The sequence below is a fragment of the Cyprinus carpio genome, chromosome A4 (genome assembly GCF_018340385.1).
Source record: "Cyprinus carpio isolate SPL01 chromosome A4, ASM1834038v1, whole genome shotgun sequence".
NCBI lineage: Eukaryota > Metazoa > Chordata > Actinopteri > Cypriniformes > Cyprinidae > Cyprinus > Cyprinus carpio.
The window spans coordinates 1,615,966-1,638,911 of record NC_056575.1 but is presented as its reverse complement, the minus strand read 5'-3'; the positions used below and the strand labels follow the sequence as shown (position 1 = coordinate 1,638,911).

Below are 22,946 nucleotides of genomic sequence, written 5' to 3'. Positions count from 1 at the left end.
TTCTGCCAAGTAATACATTAATTGGTCTGTTTATGATTGACAAGCAACACTGCAACTCAATGCATTAATATACAACGATTTTACAGCAATGGATGAGTTAGAGTATGTTTCAAGTTTTAATTTAACGTATTTGCCCTTTCTTTGCAATTGTTTTTTAAATTTACTAGCAATTGTTTTATTCCAATTTTTCCAGTGCACCATTTATTTGTACCAAGTATTTCAATAACTGGGTTATCAAAAATAGGCAATGCCACATAAATGTTTACATTTTTAACATTTACAGCAAAAACAAAACTTTTCGTTAATATATATTACACATTCCTCAACTGTAAGTACCTTTAGATCTTATCCTATATGAATAAATGTAAATAACGTTTCCATGACTCATACACTCTCAGAAAAAAAAGGTACAAAAGCTGTCACTGGGGCAAAACCTTTTAAAGAGTCATTTTGGACCTTTTTTTTTTTTTACCCCTAAAGGGTGCATTTTAGTATCTTTAAGATACGTGTTATCACCTAAAGAGTACATATTAGTACCTATATTGTACAAATTAGTATCCTTTAAAAGTTTACACTTCAGTAACAGCTTTTGTACCTTTTTTTCTGAGAGTGCAGTGTAGCATGACAGAAGATTCTGGTTCATTACTCCGAACTAAGCATTTAAACATGTAACTTCAGCTGAAAGAGTCAAGTCTAAGAACAAACTCTAGCCTTGTAAAACCAGCTTTACCAGCAAAGAGGAGATAAACAGAGCCAAACGGACACTGGTAATGAAATATGACCACACCTTTAACTCTAGTACACACTGAGAAACGCCGAGATCTGTCAGTCTCAAATCACACTTATGCAGCAGCTCTCAACACAAACAAAACTCATTTGGATTTATGACCGAAAGCAGAATTAGAAAAACAGTAGATGAAATGCCTCAATCGTTTGTCCTTGACAGCCAAGACATCAAATGGAGAACCTCAGCATCTCAGACATTTCTCCTGTAATCTCTTGCATTTTGGAGAAACGATCAAATAAACCATCGAAATCAAACTCTTAACATGCAGTTCGAGTAAAACCAGTGTGGACTGGCCTTAAACCGGTCTAAGTTAGTTGTGCTGTCGTCATGAATGTCTCCAAGCAGCTGGAGCTGACCTTAGTGTTTTTTTACGACAAGAAACACTCGCTCTTCAAAGGGAATGTCTGTGTTTGTGCTTGAACCAGCATTCTTCAATCTGCCGGCTGGACGCAGACCACACACAAACACACACAAACTAGTGCACCAACACTCATCAACCAAACACAAAACCCACAGGTCTCCTCTAGCTTTAACCCACTTATAATGTATTAATGGTGGTTTGGTTACTCACAATGAAAGCCGGTAACACGAAGGACACTAGATGTGCTCACAGATCAAAGATGAGCTTCGTTTTTAGCCCTGGAGGTGAGTGGAAGCTTTAAAGAGTGTTGGGAGGGCCCACGTCATCCAATCAGAATGCTCCTATTGTCAACCACTCAGAGCGAAGCTCCGCCCCCTCTCCCCTCCACCTGCTTCACTGAAGGGCACACGGGCTTCCAGAAATGAGTTCGAGATAAGGCAACGTGTTGCATCAACTTCTGTTTGCACTGGGGCAAGAATCTGGGGTCGCTCGGCCTCACGGACGCACATATTGAAGACTCACTCCGGGACGCCAACCAGCAGCCGCCAATCTGCATACGCTACTGAGGTGTGTGCAAACACACATACGGACACACACTCCGGGGTCACTGATCCAAACCCCAGAGACGAACAGAAACTTCATTCAACTCAGATCAGAAATCCTACTAGTGCTAGTTGAAATTTACCAACAAATGAAATTACTGGTGAATTTTGGTAAATATTCACTTAAATATTGCACAAAATACATAATCAGCTAATCTTTCTGTATTATGTAGTTGTAGATCAGTATTATATCTAATACCAGCACTTGAAAAATCCATCAGCGCCAAATGAAATACTGACCATCAATACACTAGTAGCACACGTTCCCAATTATTCATACATTTTGGTAAATAGTCAATAGTAAACATTGTGTAAAATATGTGTTCAGATAATGTTTTTGTATGTTATATAAATAATGACCACCGATATACTAGTGTGCTACATTCTCAAATATCTGTGGTAATAATATGGTAATAATTGTGTAAAATATGTGTTCAGCATTACCATAATATCCAATTGCAGCACTCCAGATGTCTAAAAAAATCCATTAGTGCCAATTGAAATACTGGCCACCAATGGTTCTGCATTCCCAATTATTGGTAAATATTTAAGTAAATACTGTGTAAAATGTGCTCAGTTGATTTCTTGTATTATGAAGTTATCATTACCTCAGATATCAGTACTCCAAATCTCTAAATATCAATATTGGTCATTGAAAAATCCATCAGTGCCAACTGAAATACTGAGTTTTATAGATTTAATACTGTAACTTGCCATTTAACAGCTGCTTTTATCCAAAGTGGTGAACTTATTACTGGCTAAACCACCCTGGAGCAACACTGGTTTGGGAAGATCTAACCAGCAGCCTTCAACCAGCGTGCCACATCATCCCAATCCCAAACATATAATCCCAGTCAAAGCAATCCAGCCATTCAAGGTGATCCATTGCTACACAAAAAATAAGACAAATTATGGACATTGGGCTTTTTAACTCCTACATCATGACTGCGTCTGAATGTCATCACATGTGATTGACTGTAAAGTGCTAGTCAGAGTAAAAAGCCAATCTTACTGTCTTGATGCAGGTGCTCCAATCTCAAGGAGAAAGTGCCTTCCTGTGGCCAGATGCCTTTCCTTATACGGAGACACTCAACACCACGAGCCAATCAGCAGCTCCGGCTCAAGGGTCAAACACACAACACTCCACAGAAACACAACACCTCACACTCACAGAGTAATGTATAATAGATGAAATAACTAATTTGCTAAAAATACAGCTAAACAATTCTAACTTTACAGACTTTACAAAATCTAGTTCCTTCAACCTCAAAATAAATCCAATCCCCCCTCAAACAAACCAACACTTCAGACAGAGTCTGAAATAAACACTCGACCAGTGCCTTAAAAATTAACCCATAATTATTTGTTATTTAGACACTATTTCTTATAAGAATGAGAGCCAACAACAACAAAAATGTACTCTAAACCAGTGCTGCCAACCCTTTTTCTACAGTACACTCTTCAAAATCTTCATAATGGACCTTTGCTAGATTTAACATTCAAAGCTTTTTATATTTCCATTTAAAAATTAATGTAGATTTATATAACACTATACTTTGGACCTTGGCATTCAGTTTCAGAAAACTAGTTAAAGCTGCATTGTGAGCGTTTGTAATTTTGAAATGTGAAAATGTCTACAAATTTAAAAATTTTCTCTCTTCTGACTAATGCAATCTATTGTTGCACTATTGGTGTTTTTTGTTTTAATTGCAAACTGCTATGTTTAGCAAATTGGAATGTTTATAAAGTTTACCAAACTGCTACCCGCAGTTTATGATGACTTCTGCTTCTGACCACACTGGAAACATGAAAAGCGCCCATCAAACACATCTAATTCAACTCATCAGCTCATTAGTAAAGACTCCAAGACCTGAAATAGTCGGCTCAGATAGGAAAGATGTCCAAAATGTGTACTGCTGGTGTGCTTCCAGGAACCACGTTGGGAAAAGGCCCAAACTCTTGTGGCTTCTAGTTCATGGTATCTTGGAGCAGCATGTACAGGCAGGAGATCGCCGTCTGCGCAGTCGTCTGTGTGGGAGTGGTTGCCATGGAAACAAGAGGAAGGATGACAGAGATGCCACACTGGGAAGCAACATTCCACACTCCCGCCTAAAAACAGCAACTCCAACACTGGACAGACCGTCCCAAGGAACAAACAATGATTTACATTTGTGAGATTTAACTGTCAACCTGCACGCTCTCAGTGCTATTATTTCTCTGAGCGCTCGTAACAGGACTCAAGTTCTCCTTCAGCTCTAAGATTATCCAGCCTGACCCTTCGTACGGCTCTAGATTACATTACAGAAAATATATCAAGCAGCAGAGAGACAGACACCAGGAACCTCCACCATCTGACCCACAACGCTGCTTTACCTTTGCTCCGAAACCAGACTCTCATACTTGCATTTTCAACATAGACTTGCTTAATAAATACTTATTTTATTCAATAAAAATGTAGAATGAATTAGATTTAGTAAAAATTAAAGAGTAAATATAGGTAGAGCTGTTCTCAAACTGCCCTCAGTGCATATTTAGTGTACTTTCAATGCAAATGTTGCAAAAACAAATTTGTTGATGCATTACATGTTAACGTTTGGAATATCAAAAATCTGTGAGCAACTTTACTGATTTGCCACTTTCTGTGACAATCCAATGGACGCACTAGGAAACATCTGAAAACTACAAATGATTAAAAATCTTGATGCTTAAAATTGAAAACATTGTTATCAATAAATTTAAAATCAGGTAAAATGGCATTATGTTCGTGGATCACATGGTTCAGGCATTGTAAATAGAAACGTTAGTGCAACATTGAGCTGATGGTGACGCTAGACGGTTTGAGATAAAACCCCAAAATTTGGCATAACAGCACCTGAGGTGCCAAATTTCACAACTTTTTATCATAAAATCTTTGGGCTTCTGCAGATTTACTGCCAGCAGAAATGATAGAAAACAAATAAGAAAATATGTTGCTACATAGCTTTGGTGCTTGACCTCTACAAAAACTGCTTGACTGACTTAAAAAATGGATTGCAAATACAAAAGCCTGCCAAAGAGTTTCAGATGTTTATTTTCTGGTTGCCATGTCCTTGGTTTCATCTCTCTGTCCAACATCTTATCAGTCTATTGATTTGCTCATTGCTTGTGACATCAGTGATGTAGCAGAACACATAATGGCTGTCCTGAGCTGCTCGCGTTGAAAATAATGTAAGATGAGGATGAATGACGACAGAGTCATATCTAGAGACGTGAGGATGGACTATTTTCAAGTGAGGCAGTCAAAAACCACCCAGAAAACACAAGTGTTGCGCTAAAAACTACTAAGTAACCATATATCAAAGTTTTGGCAACCGTCCAGAACACTGTAGCATTGCAGCACCGAGATTTTCCATGGCACTCATGTTCTTCAAAAAAGTCTAGTTTCATAAAGACACCACCTGATAATTATGATCATAATCAGCATGAACATCATGTCCAATTTGAATCTGCTGACTAAGGCCATTAAGGCGATACTGGAAATTCTGGGCGTCTGGCTCGGAATGACAGGAACATTGTGGCTTCATCCGTGTTTGTTCTCAGAGGTTATTTTCGGTCTTTGAGTTTGCACCAAAATTACAGTTGGGTCCAAGAATCAGTTCTTTTTCTGAAGCGCTTTCATTATTTGAAAAAACACTGAACCCATGAATTTATACCATTTAATTTTTGAATTGCAATCAAAAATAACGACGTGGTGATATACACAGTTATTGTGAGAAAAATTACTGTATTTTCTGGAATAAAGCTTGCTTTTTTATCAAATGAAATGTGATGCAACATATATTCCAAAGCGACTTTTATAATGCAATTTACGTCAAGCAAGCAAAACGTTAAGATTCATGCAGAATGACTGAAAGTTTGTGAGCCCAAGTTTATTTGCATCGTGCATTACACACACGCAGCTAGCTTCAGTTTCACTTTATATTTATTTCGGCTAAATTTCTGACTGTAATATAACGCAGCTAATAGGGAATGTTCTCAGAAAGTTCTGCAAAGTTATGAACAAATGCTCTTTCAGTTACACTCATAGAACATTCGCTCAAAAGTTATCTGGTCTTTAATAATGTTTTCAAAATGTCAGCATAAAAACATTATTTATACATCATTCATGGAACTTTTTTGTTCCTGAAATGTTTTAGTTGGACGTCCGTCTAACACTTTTTAAATGTTACCATTTTGTTTTAGAATGTTCAGAGAACGTTCAAAAGTAACGTTCCCATAATGTTTGCACAATGATACAATGGAATGTTCCCTTAACATTCATATATTCAAGATTTTTTTTTTTAAACATTTAAATAACTGGATATTTTGAATGCTCAGAGAATTTTAAGTTTTCATAACTCAATGGGAACATTAGCAAAATGTTCTTAGAACATATTTTGTTAAGCTGGGAAAATGTAACTTATACACCAAAGTGTACATGTTACTTTAAGTGAATTTTAGTGACTACACTATCTGACTCAAATGATTGACGGCTATCATTCATCTCTAGCTGAAACTGGGCACACAGGTTAGTTCAGATTCATGACATTGCAGAGTCGCTTTTTAAATTGTGTAAGTGGACATGGGAACGTTTACTTTGACCAGTTTTACTATGCTGGGCCACAAACAATCCGGAGTGAACGCACAGAAAGTTCATGAATATGATAGACGGCTGAGGCGCCGTGATGTGTTTGGATAGTGAATTTGATCATAAACTGTTGATGCCATAAAGAACGTCCAAAAAAAAGAAAAACTTTATGTCAACAAACAAATACATCTCTGTCAGTCATAACCAGTTTATGATGTTCAGTTCTGTTAAAAAATGTTTCGATGCACATAAATAAATGTTTTCTTGAACCTACTAATCTATAACGGAAGACCCTTATAGCTCAGACTCTAAATTAATAAGAGTTAAATGCAAGCATGCAATGCCAATAATTACTTGTAGCAGTCATGGATTATTAAAGGTGCATCCTGTGTTATGTGTGTGTGTGTGTGTTCAGCATTGGTGGGCAGAATGTTCTGGATAAACCTCAATACAACTGCAGCACATGGAGTTACTCATTCTCATTCTTATGCACTGCTACTTTGCCACTTTAGTGTTTAAATGTAGCTTTGCAAGCAAGAAAGTGGACTTCCTAAAACTACTCATACATGCTCATCAGTATAACAATACAGAATAGGTGGATTTTGTTCCTGTTTGTAAGTCGCTAAATGGGTCTGCTGAATGCATAAAGGATAAGAGTGTCTGCTAAATGCATACATGTAAATGCAAATGAAACAGGAACAATATTTTCCTCTGCAAACAATTGTAAAGCTCACTTGTTCCTTTTATAAAGTTCTTTTTGGATGCCGTTTCCTAATGCCATTTCACCACAAACAAAGATGTGCATCACAAACACGCATTTCTTCCAGGCGTAGAACTATAAAAACACTTGATATGAGAGTAACTCTGCAGATTGTGTGTGTTTAAAGCCTTTAAAGCTGCAGGTTGAGTTGATTGACTGATGCAACGAGCTCCGGCGCGCGCCAAACACAAACGCTTTGTGTGCGTGAAACCAACACAATACTGTTCACCAAAATATTACAAATGCACGCTGAAATCACAGTTTTTGGATTATATCGTTCAAATGCGCACTATAATGTTTCAAACATGTTGCTTTAACGTTTGCACGCGCGTGCGTGAAAAAGCTTCAGATTGTGATTTGCGCAAAAAAAAGAAAAGAAAATAATAATAATAATAATACAGACAAACGTTACTTTTGTCGTTTTAAGAGACTTGAAACAATTTCAATGTTTATAAGCATTAATCTATTCTTTAAAGTGTTCGTTCTATGAAACAGCCTAATAATAGCAATTGGTTTCCTTTTGCATTCAGTGATGCTTCTGATGGATAGTTTCTGTCTCGCGCCAGCGCCAAACCGTGATGCTGCAAAGGAGCAACATTAATGTTTCACTTTCAGTGTGGTATTAAATGAGTGTCTGTGTGTATGAACGCACCTGGATCCTTCAAGGAGTCAGCGTAAACCTCGCAGGATGAAGAGAAACTGGCGGCGCTCCTCGAGATCAGACCCGTTTGTGGGAGGAGCGCGTGGAAATTTCCACCATGTGATGATGGCAAACCCTCCACGAGCGTCAAATTACACCAACAACACACACACGGTGATGGTCGGGGGTCTCTATCAGGGAAGGTCATCAAGAGGGGCTGCGCAAGTGTGTGTGTGTGAGAGAGAGAGAGATCATGTTGGTCCTCAAGAGTGTTTGGGCAGTTTGTGTTCTGCATGTCAAGGCTTTTGTGAATCGTGATTTTATTTTATTTTATTTGTATTATCTTATATTTTGCTCAGCCTCACTTTTAAAGAGTGTTTGGCGTGTTTTTGTTTTATTACAGCTTTTGTTAACCATGGTTATATTTTATTTTATTAATTTTCTTTATTGTGATTATCTTAAATTGCTTTACTTTATTTTATTTGACACCACTTTTTTTTACTTTACTTTGATGTATTTATTATTATTATTATTATTATTATTATTATTTTACATTGCCTTTTTATTATTTTATTTTATTTTATTTTATATAAAGACTAACTATAATACTGTCTTTTTTTTATCAATTTTATTGCAGTCTCTGGAAAAATAAATTGTAGAAACAATTTTCGCTCAGAAATTGCTAGTAAATTTCACAAATAATTACAAAGAAATTAACACATTAAGTTACAAATGAAATCTTGAAGTAGAAAAACGTACTCCAATATTCTTTTTATTTACAGCTTTGGAAAATCATTTTTACGGTATACTGGCATTACTGTTTCTGTTTTATTTTTAGATGCTTTAGCAATATTGTAGGCTATGCAAAACTATCATGCCAATAAGAAATTGTTTGATTACTGCATTTGTAGTTATCTTGTGCTGTTATTTATTTAGTTTAAAGTTGCACTATTGGTATTTTTCAGGAAACTGAAGACATCTCTGATCAGAAGTGCAACATCTGGTCAGCCAGCTGTAAATCAGCATCAGGCCAGAACTAACTAATCCAATTTATCAATCTTGAGTCTCATCAGTGTGTCATAAATCACAAGGTTTTTGCGATCTCTTTTTAATTGTTGAGCAGTGATAACAGTTAACAGTTTAGTCTGTTAACAGAAGGACATTTACACACTGCCAAGTGGATTCAGATGACTTTGCATTTCTGTGAGTGAACTGATCTCTCTGCCAGCTTCACTCATGTGAATACATGTGCGTGTCCTTGAGCGAAATCAAGCACACACCTCCAGACTGAAGTCCGTGCAAAGCTTCTGCACCCGAAATGAGACAGAATGTTGCAGAATTCAAATCATGCTAATGAACAGATTTCTCCGGGTGTTATTTGGAAATGCAGGGTGAGACTGAGTGGGATACAGTATTCAACGCAGTGTGCTCTCTCTGCATACTGCACATTCTGGCAAATGAACATCAAGAATGAATATAATAAATATAGAAAATAGTAGTACAGTATGCTATTCAACACGCAGCAGAACACAGACGTGTGTTTCCGTAGATGAGCGGAAGGTCAGGAAGCGGCTGCAGGTATTTTTGGATGGACGTTACATTAGCGAGTGACCCACATAGCAGAAATAGATCTTTGTTCAGCGTCAAGCACTGACAGCAGACTGGCATGTCTGTTATAGATCAGATTGAGTGTCGACCATCTAAGGCAGGGTTCCTCAAATCTTGCCCTGAGGGCCAATGCGCTGCAGAGTTTAGCTCCAACCCTGATCAAACTCACCTACCTGTGATTTTCCTATGACCCTGAAGACACTGATTAGCATGCTCAGGTGTGTTTGATTAGGGTTAGAGCTAAACTTTGATAATCCCGGATCTAAGGTATGATGCCAAATCACCAAAATGTGTTCTAAGAACATTTTGTTAACGTTCTCATTAAGTTCTCTGAAATTAATGTTCTGCGAAGTGTCCAAAATATCCATTTACACGTTTTATGAATCTATAAAAAAAAATATATATACAAAAATATATATAAACAAATCATGAAAAACAAATGTAGGAGAACATTCCATTTTATCAATTTGGAAACATTATTGGAATGTTACATTTGAATGTTCTCTGAACGTTCTGAAACTGGTAACATTTAAAAAAAACATTCCATGTTTCTGTGCTAATGTTTTAAAGACCAGATAAAGTTCTATTAATATTATTGGAAAAAAAATTAGTTGAGAACTTTGAGAAAGCGTTTTGAGAAAGTTCCCTGGGATGCATTTTCATCAAAGACAAAGAAGGAAAGAATTGGAGATTCTTAACTGAGCTCGAACCTCATCAAAGCAGCATTGTGTCGTACAAATAGTGCTCTACATGTAAGTGTACTTGAGAAACTGAATTCAGTATGTTGTTCAGGTAATACTGCAATACTCTATTAAACAGAAAAAATGCACAGCACACTCAAACATTGGGAGAAATACAGCATTTTAATTAGACTGAACTGATTAAAATCAACATTTTACCTGCTTCTTGGATGAACTTTTCCATGACATTGCTTTATTCCAGTTAACAGAATTTTCTGGTAAGGTTCTCTGAAGGTTATGAACAAACGTTCCTCCAGTAGCATTAATAGAATGTTTGTTTGAAGTTATGTTTTTAATCATTTTCTCAAAACGTTAGCACAAAATCATTATTTACACTTCGTTTTTCCCTGGAACAATTCAGTTGGATGTTCATTTAATGTTTTTTAAATGTTACTACGTGATTCAGAATGTTTAGAGAACATTAAAAACTATGTTTGCAAAATTATGGAATATTCTGTTAAACATTTTTCAAAACATTTTAAAAACTGCATGTTTTGAACATTCAGAGAACATTTAGAAATAGCTTGATGGGAATGTTAGCAAAACTTTCTTATTTTGTGGATTGTCTTAAATGTGGATAATTGCAGTGCTCCCTTATAAGGTATCTTAGAAGGCAACATAATGCCTTTTTTTGTACCAGCAGCACCTACAGTCTAAAAATAAAGGTTTTCGCAGCGATGCCACAGAAGATATCATTTTTTGTTTATCATCATCGCTCTCAGCTGTAAATGAACTCTCTCTGAGCTAGTTTGAAGTTCTGGTACATTCTGTTCTTACGCCGCTGCTCTTACTTTAAAGAGCCATCAATCATGCCACTGACAGGCTTTATGTGAGTGTACAAGTGCGAATGTGAAGGTGATGATCTCACCGCACAGGTATGCGCTCGCCAGACCGTCTCAACGCACAGGCTGCACATTCTTCTCAAGTTCTTACAGAAAATGAGGTCTAAGCTTTGTGGGCCATTTTGTAGTGGCTCCCTTATATAATGAGATCAACCTTCAACTGGAGTCCTGACATTATTTACTAAAACAAACAGCAGACTAATGATTTACCCTTTAGATAATACATACAGTATGTCAGAGTGAAAGCAGACGGATTTGAGTAAAACATTTCAGCGCTGTTGATTGAAAAGCTTTTTATTGTTATAATAGACTTGAACAAACATCCCTCCACTAATGTTAAGAACGCTCCTTCAAAGTTATCTAGTCTTTAATAATGTTCTTTAAAAATTGTTTATGGAATGTTTTTCTGAAACATTTTAGTTGGACGTTCGTATAAGATGGTTTAGAGAACATTCAAAAGTATCATTCCCATAATGTTTGTAAAATAATAAAACGGAAGGCTCCCTTAATATTCATATAACCAAGAATAAACATTTTTAAAACTGGATGTTTTGAATGTACACTCTCAGAAAAAAAGGTACAAAAGCTGTCACTGGGGCGGTACCTTTTCAAAAGGTACACTTTTGTACCTTTTAGGTACTTATATGTATCTTTAAGGTACCAATATGGACTGTTTGGGTACAAAGCTGTGCCTTTTGAAAAGGTACCGCCCCAGTGACAGCTTTTGTACCTTTTTTCTGAGAGTGTAACATTCAGAAATAACATTTTTATAACTTAATTGGAATGTTAAGAAAACATTCATTAGATGGTGCAAGTCATTGATTTTAGTTAACATAAGTTGACAGTGGAGTGATTTAATGATATATTCATCTTCACATGGATGTCCAGAAGAAACACTGGTATAAGTGGATATATTAGTGTAAATGTGGTTTTGTGTTGGTCTGGTGGTTTGCACTCGTCGTCCAGACATGTTGAGTCTCGGTGTTCATGCTTGAACTTGCCTTTGGTTTGTTTTGATCTCATTCCCACATTCTCTGCCCAAAAATCTTCTATGAAAATGTGTTAAAATATGACTCATCACAGCCATATCAGTTCTGTGCACTTCAGTTCTCTTCCAAAAACACACTCCAGCATCATAGGGTCAAAGTTTTAACTAATAGTAATCACTTGATTAAGCACAATTCATTAAGATCCACGGATGGATTAAGTGCTGTATCTGCAATGCAGAGGTGATGCTCCAGCTGTCATGTTTGCAGCTGCACGTATTTTCCTGCTTCTTGTTTTATTAGGACACTGGAGCAGGATAACAAGTGTGTAGAAACATCTGCCCTGTCCTGCTCATGGGTGGGTGTTGACACAGATGGATGCAAAACATGGATGTTCTGTAGCACAACATGAAGATAATCACAGATCCTGGAGCAAAACACACAGATGGACCACGTCCCCTTCACCTGCAGAAACATGCAGCTATATTGAGAATATCATTTATTAACAAATCTGTGCTAAATCCACTAACAAAATGATTTTTTTGAAGTTGTAAAAATGAAAACAAAGATTATTGGAGTATGTTTTACAAGATACTACTTGAAAATGTCATAGTTAATTCATTGTGTCTCTTGCTGTTTTTTTTTTTTTTTTTTTTTTTTTTTTGGTAATTATTGATTAAATTTGTTAAAGCAGAAAGTAAATCCTACACCTTTTTTCAGAGTCCCTGATAGCATCTAGTTAACTAAAACTAAAACCATAAAAAAACCATTTAATCAAAATAAACTTAAAAAATAAAAAATAAATAAAATATAAAAAAAATATAAAAAAATTAAAAAAAAATCTATAAGGCAAAACTAAAACTGAAAATAAAATTAATAAAATATATAGACATATTTTAAAAAATAAAATTTAAAAACATAACAAAATTACTAAAACATTAACAAAAAAAAAAAGAAAATGTAAAAATAAAAACAAATTTAAAATATTAATAAAAACTATAAAGGTATCTAAAATATTTTGATGTACAATATTATAAATATAACCCACTTATCAAACTAATAAAAAATGAATACATAAACGGCTAATGAAATAATGTTCATCATGTGGACGGCTGTGAAAATTTAGACTTTTCTTTTCCCAGAAATGACGTGTGTGTTGAACGTCCCATCCATTTGTGAAATATCTCTCACTCAGGTGAGACGCGGTGTGTTTGTGCACATTTCCATGCATCATGAGACCTGGTTGCATAAACTGCTTAGACCAGTCTTAAAAGTTAGACTGATCTAATTTGAATCTGAAAAGTAAAACTAAAATCACAGTCTTAACATGGTGACTATGTTTATGCAACTGGCCCCTGATGTGTTTTTGAGTTGCAAATACATTCCAATTTTAATCAGATAATTAGATTGTTTTTAATTCCCAGCAAAAGGAACCGGTGTAATGAAGTTCATGAATCAGATATTCCCGTATTTATGGAGCATATGAAAGCGTTTCATTTTGTCTCTTGTAATGGTCAGATTCTTCTGCTCCACTGATGTCTTTATAGTCATTACATAACGGCTTATGTAACATGTTTAGGGCGTTTGATGGTGTCTTCTGAGGGGTGTTTTGGTCTGATGGTCACAGACGGATGCTCCTCGCCTGTCATTAACAGAACCTCATTAACTGTCTGTGTGAAGACGCTGGCATGTGAAGCTCGTTAGAGTCTTCAAGAGCACAGACGAAGCAGCTTCAGAAACATGAACCCAACACTGGTCACGAACATGCTGCAAAAAAAGTTGCAAATAAAACAAAGATTATTGGAGTGTGTTTTACAAGAAAATACTATTTCAGTCTTTCTACTTCAAAGTTTGATGGTCAATTCGATCTGGTCTTTAATAATGTTCTCAAAGCATTAGTGAAAAAACATTATTTATGCATCAACCATGGAACGTTTTTCCTGAAATGTTTTAGCAGAACGTTCAGTGAATCAGTGAATGGTCTGAATGTGAGATCTGGTATGTTTGGATGACTGAATGTCCAGTAATAATTGCACTGGACAGTAAAAACAGCCGTCCCATCAGGCTCTGCACAGCGGGATTGTTGCTGTTCACATTCCATACTGTACGCACAACGGTGAAGGCCACAAGCGAGAGCATGAATGTATTCATGAACTGAACATTCAGAGGTCCCCAAACAACAGACACTTAAGTGGCACTTAAAAATATCTGAATTTCAAAATACCAAAGTAATCATCATTTACTGTAAAGAAAACACAATTATTATCCTTTACTCATTAGAAACTTCCTCAATGTGAACTCTTCACCAAAGAAAATGACACCCACACAAAGATATATATATATAAATATATACATATATATATATATATATATATATACAGCATATGGCTGTGTGATTATTTATATAATGTAAACTATATTATCACCCAGCTCTAATATGCTAAATGCAACTATAAGGCATGAAGATATTAATATAAAGATTAAAATCATGATTGTGAAAAGTACTTTATAATTGACTTGACCTGAACTGACTAAAGCTAAAAAAGTAGAGCAATGTTTTTTTATAAGTAACATATACATAATAGGACAATACGTTCTTAAAGTTTATTAATAAAATCATAAAAATGTTTCTGGAACATTATCAGCATTTGATATTTGTTCTCATAATGCTGAGAGAAAACGTCCTTATTCTCAAAACATCCTAATGATGTTATTTGTACTTGAGAAACATTTTTTTTAACCTTTAAATGGTTCTAATCACCACAAGAAAACAAGATATTTAAAATTTTGAGAATATTAAAAATAAACGTTCAAATAAAATTACATTTTGGGTGAAAATAAAGTTAGTAGAATGCTGAGGAAACATTCTTGTAACCTTTAAATAAGGTTATAATCACAGAAAAACAAACAAACAAACAAACAAACAAACAAACAAACAAACAAACAAACAACAACGTCATTTTAATGTTTTAGAAACATTTCAACATTTTTATAACCTAAATTTATTAGCTGGGAGAATGCAACTGCTCACAATGAATGCAATGTAATTTGCTGTAAAAATACAGGAATTTTCCTACAGTAGGGCACTGTTCTTCGTAAATATAGTTGAATACTGTGAATGATGATAGCTTTGCGGAACAAATTATTATCGCAAACTACTGTTCAATTTTACGGTATAGTTAAAAAAACCCCCGAGATATTCAGGAGGTTTCCTCATCGCATAACTAAGGTAAATGCAGTTTTATCATTGTCATTCTGTGGTGGTATTTACAAAATGTTATATCTTATGTGAGTGTTTATAGAATAGAATAGAGGGACTGATACTGATTATTTGCTATGACTGGTCGCACAGTTTCATTCATAATGTGAATACCTTTGTCTATGTTCTACAGATTGTCACTCCATGCTGATACTGCTGTGTAAGTGTCAGATAAGCAAGGCTCTCGTGGATTTAGCTCATCAATGTTGTTTTAGGCATGCCAAGTTATGAAAGTACTGATCTGCAGCAGTTTTGATACTTACTGTAAATATACTGCTCAAAACTGTATTGAAAATGCATGGATAGGGTTGGGGATGTTAACTTAAATTTTTGTCTGTATCAGTTGCTGGTGATGAAGCAATGATTGGAGGACGGATGATCAGCATTGAAAACCATGTCATCTGTAAAGGTGTCCGCCAAAGCTTCATCACAGGGCTGGCTGCAATTTTCAACATTTATGCTGTGCTTGTTCTTATATCATCTTTAAAATTACAGTTGTTTATTTTGATCGTTAATTGACGTTTAAGCTGTGCATCCAGCTGCATGTTCTTCTCAAAGAAGCATCTCAAACCACAGCTTTGTTAAGGAATGGGACATTTCAGATTTAACAGGAGGAGGAGAACTGTCAATAACGTGATCCATGCACACCTCTCCCACTGATGTTCTTACAACAATGAATTTTCAGCTGCATTGATATTAATAGTTCTTCCTATTAAACTTGAACTATCAAACTATCATTGCACCAGCAATGTATACATCTCCATTTTTGGGATGTTTATAAGTTAATAAAAACTCAAATTAAATCTGTTCATCATATAAAGCAACCGTGTCCCTTCAGAAGACTTGCATAAAACCACTTGGTTTACATGGATTTATTTTATGATCTGTTTTTGAATGTTTTGAAGGGTCAGGGTTTTGGGTGAATAGAGCCAAGAAGAGACAGAAATCTCAGATTTGATTAAAAATATCTTCAGTTGTGTTCCTAAAATTAACAAAAGTCTTATGGGTGTGTGTAACTTATGACAGATTTTATTTATTTATTTATTTTATTTTATTTTAGGGTGACCTAACCCTTTAAGGATGATAGTTTGTCAATATTCAATTCAAATCTTGTTTATTTGTATAGTGCTTTAACAATACACATTGTGTCAAAGTAATATTTATATGGCAGAAATGTACAGTTCTAAGATAATACAAATCATGCAGTTAGTTAACGTCATGTGTTCAGTTAATGTGAAACACGTTAAATCAATATTTACATGTTGTGATAATACTAATAATATAAGGAAAATTTGGCAGTATTGTATGTTGTTTTAGAGTTGGCACAGTCCTCACAGGGTTGGTGTAATCTAAAATGAGATCATTCTCTGATAATTATGAAATTAAATATCTTAGAAGTGTCTTAAGTGCAATTAATCTTGACTTACAAAGACTAATATCTCATATTTCTATATTGGTTTTTAGGTGCTTCATTGGATTGAACCCTGAGAGAGGAACAGAGGCCAGCCAGGTGAAGGTGATATCCAAGAAAACAGGGAAACTTGTCCATAAATGACTGTGAATCCTAATGTGGCCACCCTCATAAAAAAACCTTCTGGACTTTGAGTGGGGCTTTGTTTAGCAATGCAAAGTCAGAGAGTTGTGTTCTGCAACTATAGTAGATGTTCATGTGAAGTCACAGCATTCTGTTCCAAAACCAGATGTTCATGTGAAGTAAGCACAGTGTTCTGCAAATCAATATTTATGTGAAATCACAGCACTTTGTTCTGCAACTACATCTGTCTGTAAACTTACTGCGTTCTGTTCTGTAACCACATCTCCATGTGAAGTCAGAGCATTGTGTTCTGTTCAGTAGAAATAATGCAGTGGAGACGATGCATTTGATATATTATTGGCTTTAATAAAAGCCTAATGTGGTTTTAATTTTAGGATGTAACTTCTAAATCATAAAAAAAACATAAAAATCATATTCTATGGTATTTTAACACATTTTACAGTAATAACGTTTATGAGATTACAGTAGGAACACTAAAACAGTATAATGGCTATAGTGTTACTGTACATCTTATATTTTCTACAGCACAGTACTGTAATATATTTAATATAAACTGTTCCATATTACAGTAGAATCACAGCACTATGCAAATCTAGCTGCCAGTTGTTTACTGTAAATTAACCGGATTTTTCTTTTACAGTGAATCTACAAAATGCATGTATTAATATTTAAGTAAAAAAACTGAAAGGAAGGTGTTGATAATAAGCAGCTTCAGAGGAAACTTATTATCACCCATGAAAAACTCATTTCTTTTTGATGAAAGATTATGAAGACAAACACATCATTTAGAATAACTGTTGACTCAATCACTATAAGACCATGAACAGCGTGTATTAGGGTCAGTTTTGATATCATGTTGAGATAAACCCACAGTAATGAAGTGATTTAAAGCACCGCAGGATCGGGCTCTCGGCGGTGTGTCAGTGATTCACATGGCAGCCGTCATGTGCCAGTCATTTTCCAAACAGCTCCTGATGCACAAACCACACTAATTTGCTGTTGTTTGTGTTCCCTGTATTTTTCCACAGAGCAGCGGAGACTTCATGCACCGTCCACCCACAGTGATGTCAAAAACAACTTCTGGCACTCAGGCTGAGAAATTCACAGCTTTATTTCCAGCGTATCCATCCACACTGCCCTGAATCAACAGCGGCAAGAATCAGAGCCCGAGGCAAACCCACAGATCAGACGTGTGAGGGACATTTTAATTAAAAAAACTCATGCAGTTTGTACAATTCTTTCTTAATTTTTTTGATGTATTTCTTATTGAAATATGCAGCTAATAAGATAAAAAGCACAGTAAAAAGGCGCTTTGCTGGGCCAGAATTTGTGTTTCTGCATTTGAGAAAAATCTACTGTACAGCAGTTTAAAGTTCAATTAGTGCCTTGAGCTTTTAAAGCGATAGTTTCTTTCTTCTGTTGAGAACAAAAGAAGATATTTTGAAGATTTTTTGTAGCCATTGACTTAGTATTTTTGATCATACTGTGGAAGCCAATGGCTGTTTGGTTATCAACATTCTTCAAAATATCTTCTTTTGTGCTCAACAGAAGAAAGAAACTCTTACAGGTTTGGAACAACTTGAGGGTGAGTAAGTGATTGACAGAATTGTTATTTTTGAGTGAACTATCCCTTTAAATATAATCAAATTGGCTGTACAAGTTATTTTAACTGAAATTATAGTAAACTGAATTAAAAATCGAGTTGAACCTCATACGTGACCCTGGAGCACAAAAGCAGTCTTAAGTCTCTGGGGTAAAGTTGTAGCAACAGCCAAAAATACATTGTATGGGTCAAAATTATTGATTTTTCTTTTATGCCAAAAATCATCAGGATATTAAGTAAAGATCATGTTCCTTGAAGATATTTTGTAAATTTCCTACCGTAAATATATCAAAACTTAATTTTTGATTAGTAAAATGCATAGCTAAGAATTCATTTGAACAACTTTAAAGGGGATTTTCTCAATATTTAGATTTTTTTGCTCCCTCAGATTCCAGATTTTCAAATAGTTGTATCGCCTCCAAATATTGTCCTCCTAATAAACCATACATCAATGGAAAGATTATTTAATCAAAAATTGACTGCTTTTGTGGTCCAGGGTCACATATGATTTAAAAAATGAAGTTGAAATGAGTTAAATTATTTTGAATAGTTAAAGTAATAGAAAAACATACAGCATGATTAAATCATATCATTTTTACAGTGTGTTCAGAGCAAAACACATCTCCTAAATGTCTAGCCATAGCACACTTAGTTTATATTTGTTGCTCTGTCAAAACTATTTTAATTATGTTTATGCATCTACAAATGTGCAATGCAAGCATCATAATGTTCCAAAAGGTTTTAGTCGCCTTGTTTTGTCACGCGCTTCCTGTCCAGAGTCAGATTGTGTTTGTTTGTGGAGGTGGGATGGTTTTACATCCGTCTCATTGAGATGATCTGTATAAATAATCTCATGTATGTCCACGTAGGATGCAGCTGCATGTGTTTTTCTCAGCGTAACCTTGTCTGCCTTCATGTCTCCTCTCATGTTATCGTGGCTGATGAAGAACGAAGGGTTCAGAAAACACCTAGACCCCCGGTGTGCCACTATTTTTGGGCTATTTTGCAAGCAATATGTGTATTCAGGTGCTACACAGAAAATACATCTTATAAAAAGTGCTGTTTTCTGGACTGCTTAATCAAAGTACAGTACAGGCATTACAAGCAGTTATTAAATGCTGAACAACCATCTGTTTTCTGGCACATATACAGGCCTTTTCTGTCAGATTCTCACATTTACTCTTTCTCATATCATCACATGTTTTATAAGATTCAAAACCATCATTGTCAGAACTTTGTAACAAACCTTACAGCAAATGAGAGCAAGTGTAGTTTGAATCACTCTATACTGCCATCTAGTAGAGATTTTAGGATAAAAATTCATTTAAATGTCGTTAAACAGTGGATCCAAAAAGTATTTGTTGACCTCATTCACGTGTATAATATGCCATTCATTTATTAATAACTTGTCATAAACCAAAGCAGCTGTATTTAAAACAAGTCACCGAAAGAGGGCGGACACTTCCCACAATAAGCGAGGAATAGGACGAATTTTATTTTAATGAACATTTTATTAGAATATAAACAAAGAAAAAAATAAAATAAAATACATTTCGTTTTGACTCGAATTGGGGGATATGAAAAATAATCTAAACCTTGAATTTCTATTTACAGATGATTTAATAATCTTATTTAAGATCTGATATGTTTTAACTACTTTATTGTTTCTTTTTAATTTAATAATTTAGATCAAAATACAATAAAATCTGTGTATTGTACAAGGATGAAAAGTGTGACATCTGTCATATCTAGTATGTTTTATGACTGTGGGATTAATTGATTAATTAATTAACACCGAAGGACAGTAAAACAGGGATTTTATTTGATTTGGCAACGATTGACCCATCAGAATGTAAAATTAGCATTACTCAGGTCTCATAAAATGGGTTAAAAAACAATTCTCCCACTTTAACTATTTATTTTTTATATTCAGTGAATTTTGAAATATTGTTGGTGTCATTTCTCCAGTGTAATTTTGTTCAAAATTGCTGCTGCTGAAGCGTAAAATAAGCGAGCGGCGCTGTCACGTGATATCAGTTACTTTTCACAGCGCATTTCAAGATGGACCAATCACAGTCATTTAAGATGAGTGGATTATTCTTTTTTTAGGAAGTTTTTACATATATAATTTTTTAATGTACGTTAACACGGATTGGATTTTCTGAGCCATCACGCGCCCTCTTGAGGAAGAATTGTCAAAGATTTTGACCGAAGGATTCGTGACCGTGTGCGCACGCGCGTTCTCGTCACGGCCGCTGCGGGTTTTGCGCACGGGGACGCGGCGCGGCAGCAGCGGAGGAATCCATAGCAACGGCGGATAAACATGAGTTACTACAGCAGGTAAGACACCGATGGAAACACAATTCTTAGAAATGTTCCAAAAGTGACGTCCGTTTGGGGAGCGCGGTGTGCGCGTGCATGTGGGTATCTTTCGTAACTTTGCAGTGTTTTTTCCGCGGCTCCTGTTGCGTTCCGCGCGTGCTGTAACATCAGCCAAAGCTAAGAACACAAAACAACACACGCAGACTCGAAACAAACACACAAATCCCAATCAGACAGCTGAATTAAGAGCAGAAGAGAGGGGGAATAAAGCAGAAGAGAGACAGAGAGAGAGAGTGAGCCGGAGGTGGAGCAGCGGTTAACACAGCGGGGAAAACACACAGATGAACATATCTCACATCATTATCATAAATGAATAAATATCACGAGCTGTGAATCACTGCAAACGCCTCATGGCTAAATCTATCGTTATGAATTAAACACCTTTTAATCAATCAGTGCAGCAGGCGCGTGAACGAATGACTCGATCTCATTAACAGTAAGCATATCATCAAACTGCCAGTGGTTTCACGCTTCTGACGCGGTGACGTAATTCGTACGTAATTACTACGTGTACATGACGTCATAACGTAGTAGTTTTTTACAAATATTTTCAGTTCATAGTCACATCCATTTGACATTGTTTTCATAATAAGCCCCCGTTCTAATTGTTGCAATGCCAAAATAATAACTAATTATTTTAATTGTGAAGTATTTATGCGTCAATCAGGTATTTGTTGTACTTCCTTTACATTTTCACTGATTCAAAAAATAATGATAAAATGAAGTGTGTCCAGATATTACATCATCTTGAGGGGGGAAATTATTTAAATGTTATACAAATAATATCACATTACCACATTTTTTTGGATAAAATTTATTTTATTCAGTATATAGGGTATGAGTTTTTATGAGAGTATAAAATATTCTAATATAAAATATATATAAATAAAGAATACTATTTAATATGTTAGCATGAACTGATAATCTAATACAATCTCTATATATTTATATTACATTTTAAAAATATTGATTGTATATTTATTATTTTAAGATGATAATTCATTATTTCTAAGAGTGCTTTTATTTTGTTCTATTAGATAAATTCTCTACACTGTCAAAAATAATTTTTGCAGTTGTGCATAAAACATTATTGGAGTGTGTTTTAGAAGAAAGCAATTTTTTTAAATGAGAATTGTTTTTCAAAGTCAGTCCGAAGTTGAGTCTGCTGTTAATCATGCTCATATGGAGTGATTAATTAATGTCAGTCTGTCATTAGGAAGGTTAAGCAGAGTGTTGTTGATGAATCTGTTCTGACAGCTGTGAGGATGTGTTGCAGCTGAAATCTCCGACCGTCCTTGACTCAGTCTTGACTCGAATGTGTTGGCAGGACTAAGATGTTTTTCGACATCTGTTCTCAGTTTCTTTGTGTACGATGTGTCCTCCAAACTCAAACTCTGTCCTATCAGAACCGCGCTCCTTCCCCTCCCACGATGCCTGAACTGGAATTGGGTGTGGTTTCGTCCGAAGCACCAGCACAGGAAGTGGTTTAGATTTATCTGCAGCTTTTGTTTAACTTTCAGCCTTAATCTGAGACGTTAGTCTTCTTAAAGTCACATCTCTGATGATGAGAAAACAGCTTCCATCTCGGCTCCTGCTGACTCCTAACGTCGTCTCTCGGTTTGGATGGATGGGATTCTGGATTGTTTCGTGCTTTGTGTTGTGATTTGATGAGGTTTTATCTGATGGGAAGTCGTCCGTTACTCATGTTTGCATTTTTTCTGTGTCCTTTGAGTTTGTGTGCGATAGAATCCAACAGTGGCTTTTTAAATGTTTACATGTTCTCTAACCAACCAGCTCTGAGATAGGCCACAAAGTTAATTCGAAGCAAAAACTATTTTAAAATTTAAAAGGTAATTATTTTTTAGTTAACTCATCCTATGAAGCATTACAAATGATGTAAACAGAAACTACAGTACAATAAAAAACTATAACTTATAACTCATCGTTTATAAGCACAAAACATGCAGATATATAAGCTGATTGAGAGTCTAGGGAGTCTGAATCTGTTGCGTCATTTGCATTGCTTCATTGGAGTGGACTATCATTGCACAACGTTTTTGCCGTGATTCCTGTTTCTATGGTTACGATGACTTCTGTAATTGGTGGATTTGCTATAAAATTAAAGAAATAGTTCATCCAAAAATAAACATTTGCTAAAAATATGCTCACCTTCAGATCATCCGAGATGTAGATGAGTTTGTTTCTTCATCAGATT

The 22,946-nt window shown here is 35.4% G+C and overlaps 1 protein-coding gene across 1 annotated transcript in view; it reads right to left on the bottom strand.

Annotated features, from left to right (window-relative positions):
* Nucleotides 1–7,923, bottom strand: part of LOC109108335 — a 50,498-nt gene extending 42,575 nt beyond the window's left edge. Inside the window, exon 1 of the mRNA XM_042736099.1 lies at nucleotides 7,769–7,923. The gene's annotated coding sequence lies outside the window, so the exon portion shown is untranslated. The remainder of the gene's footprint in view (nucleotides 1–7,768) is intronic.
* Between the last annotated feature and the right edge of the window lie 15,023 nt (nucleotides 7,924–22,946).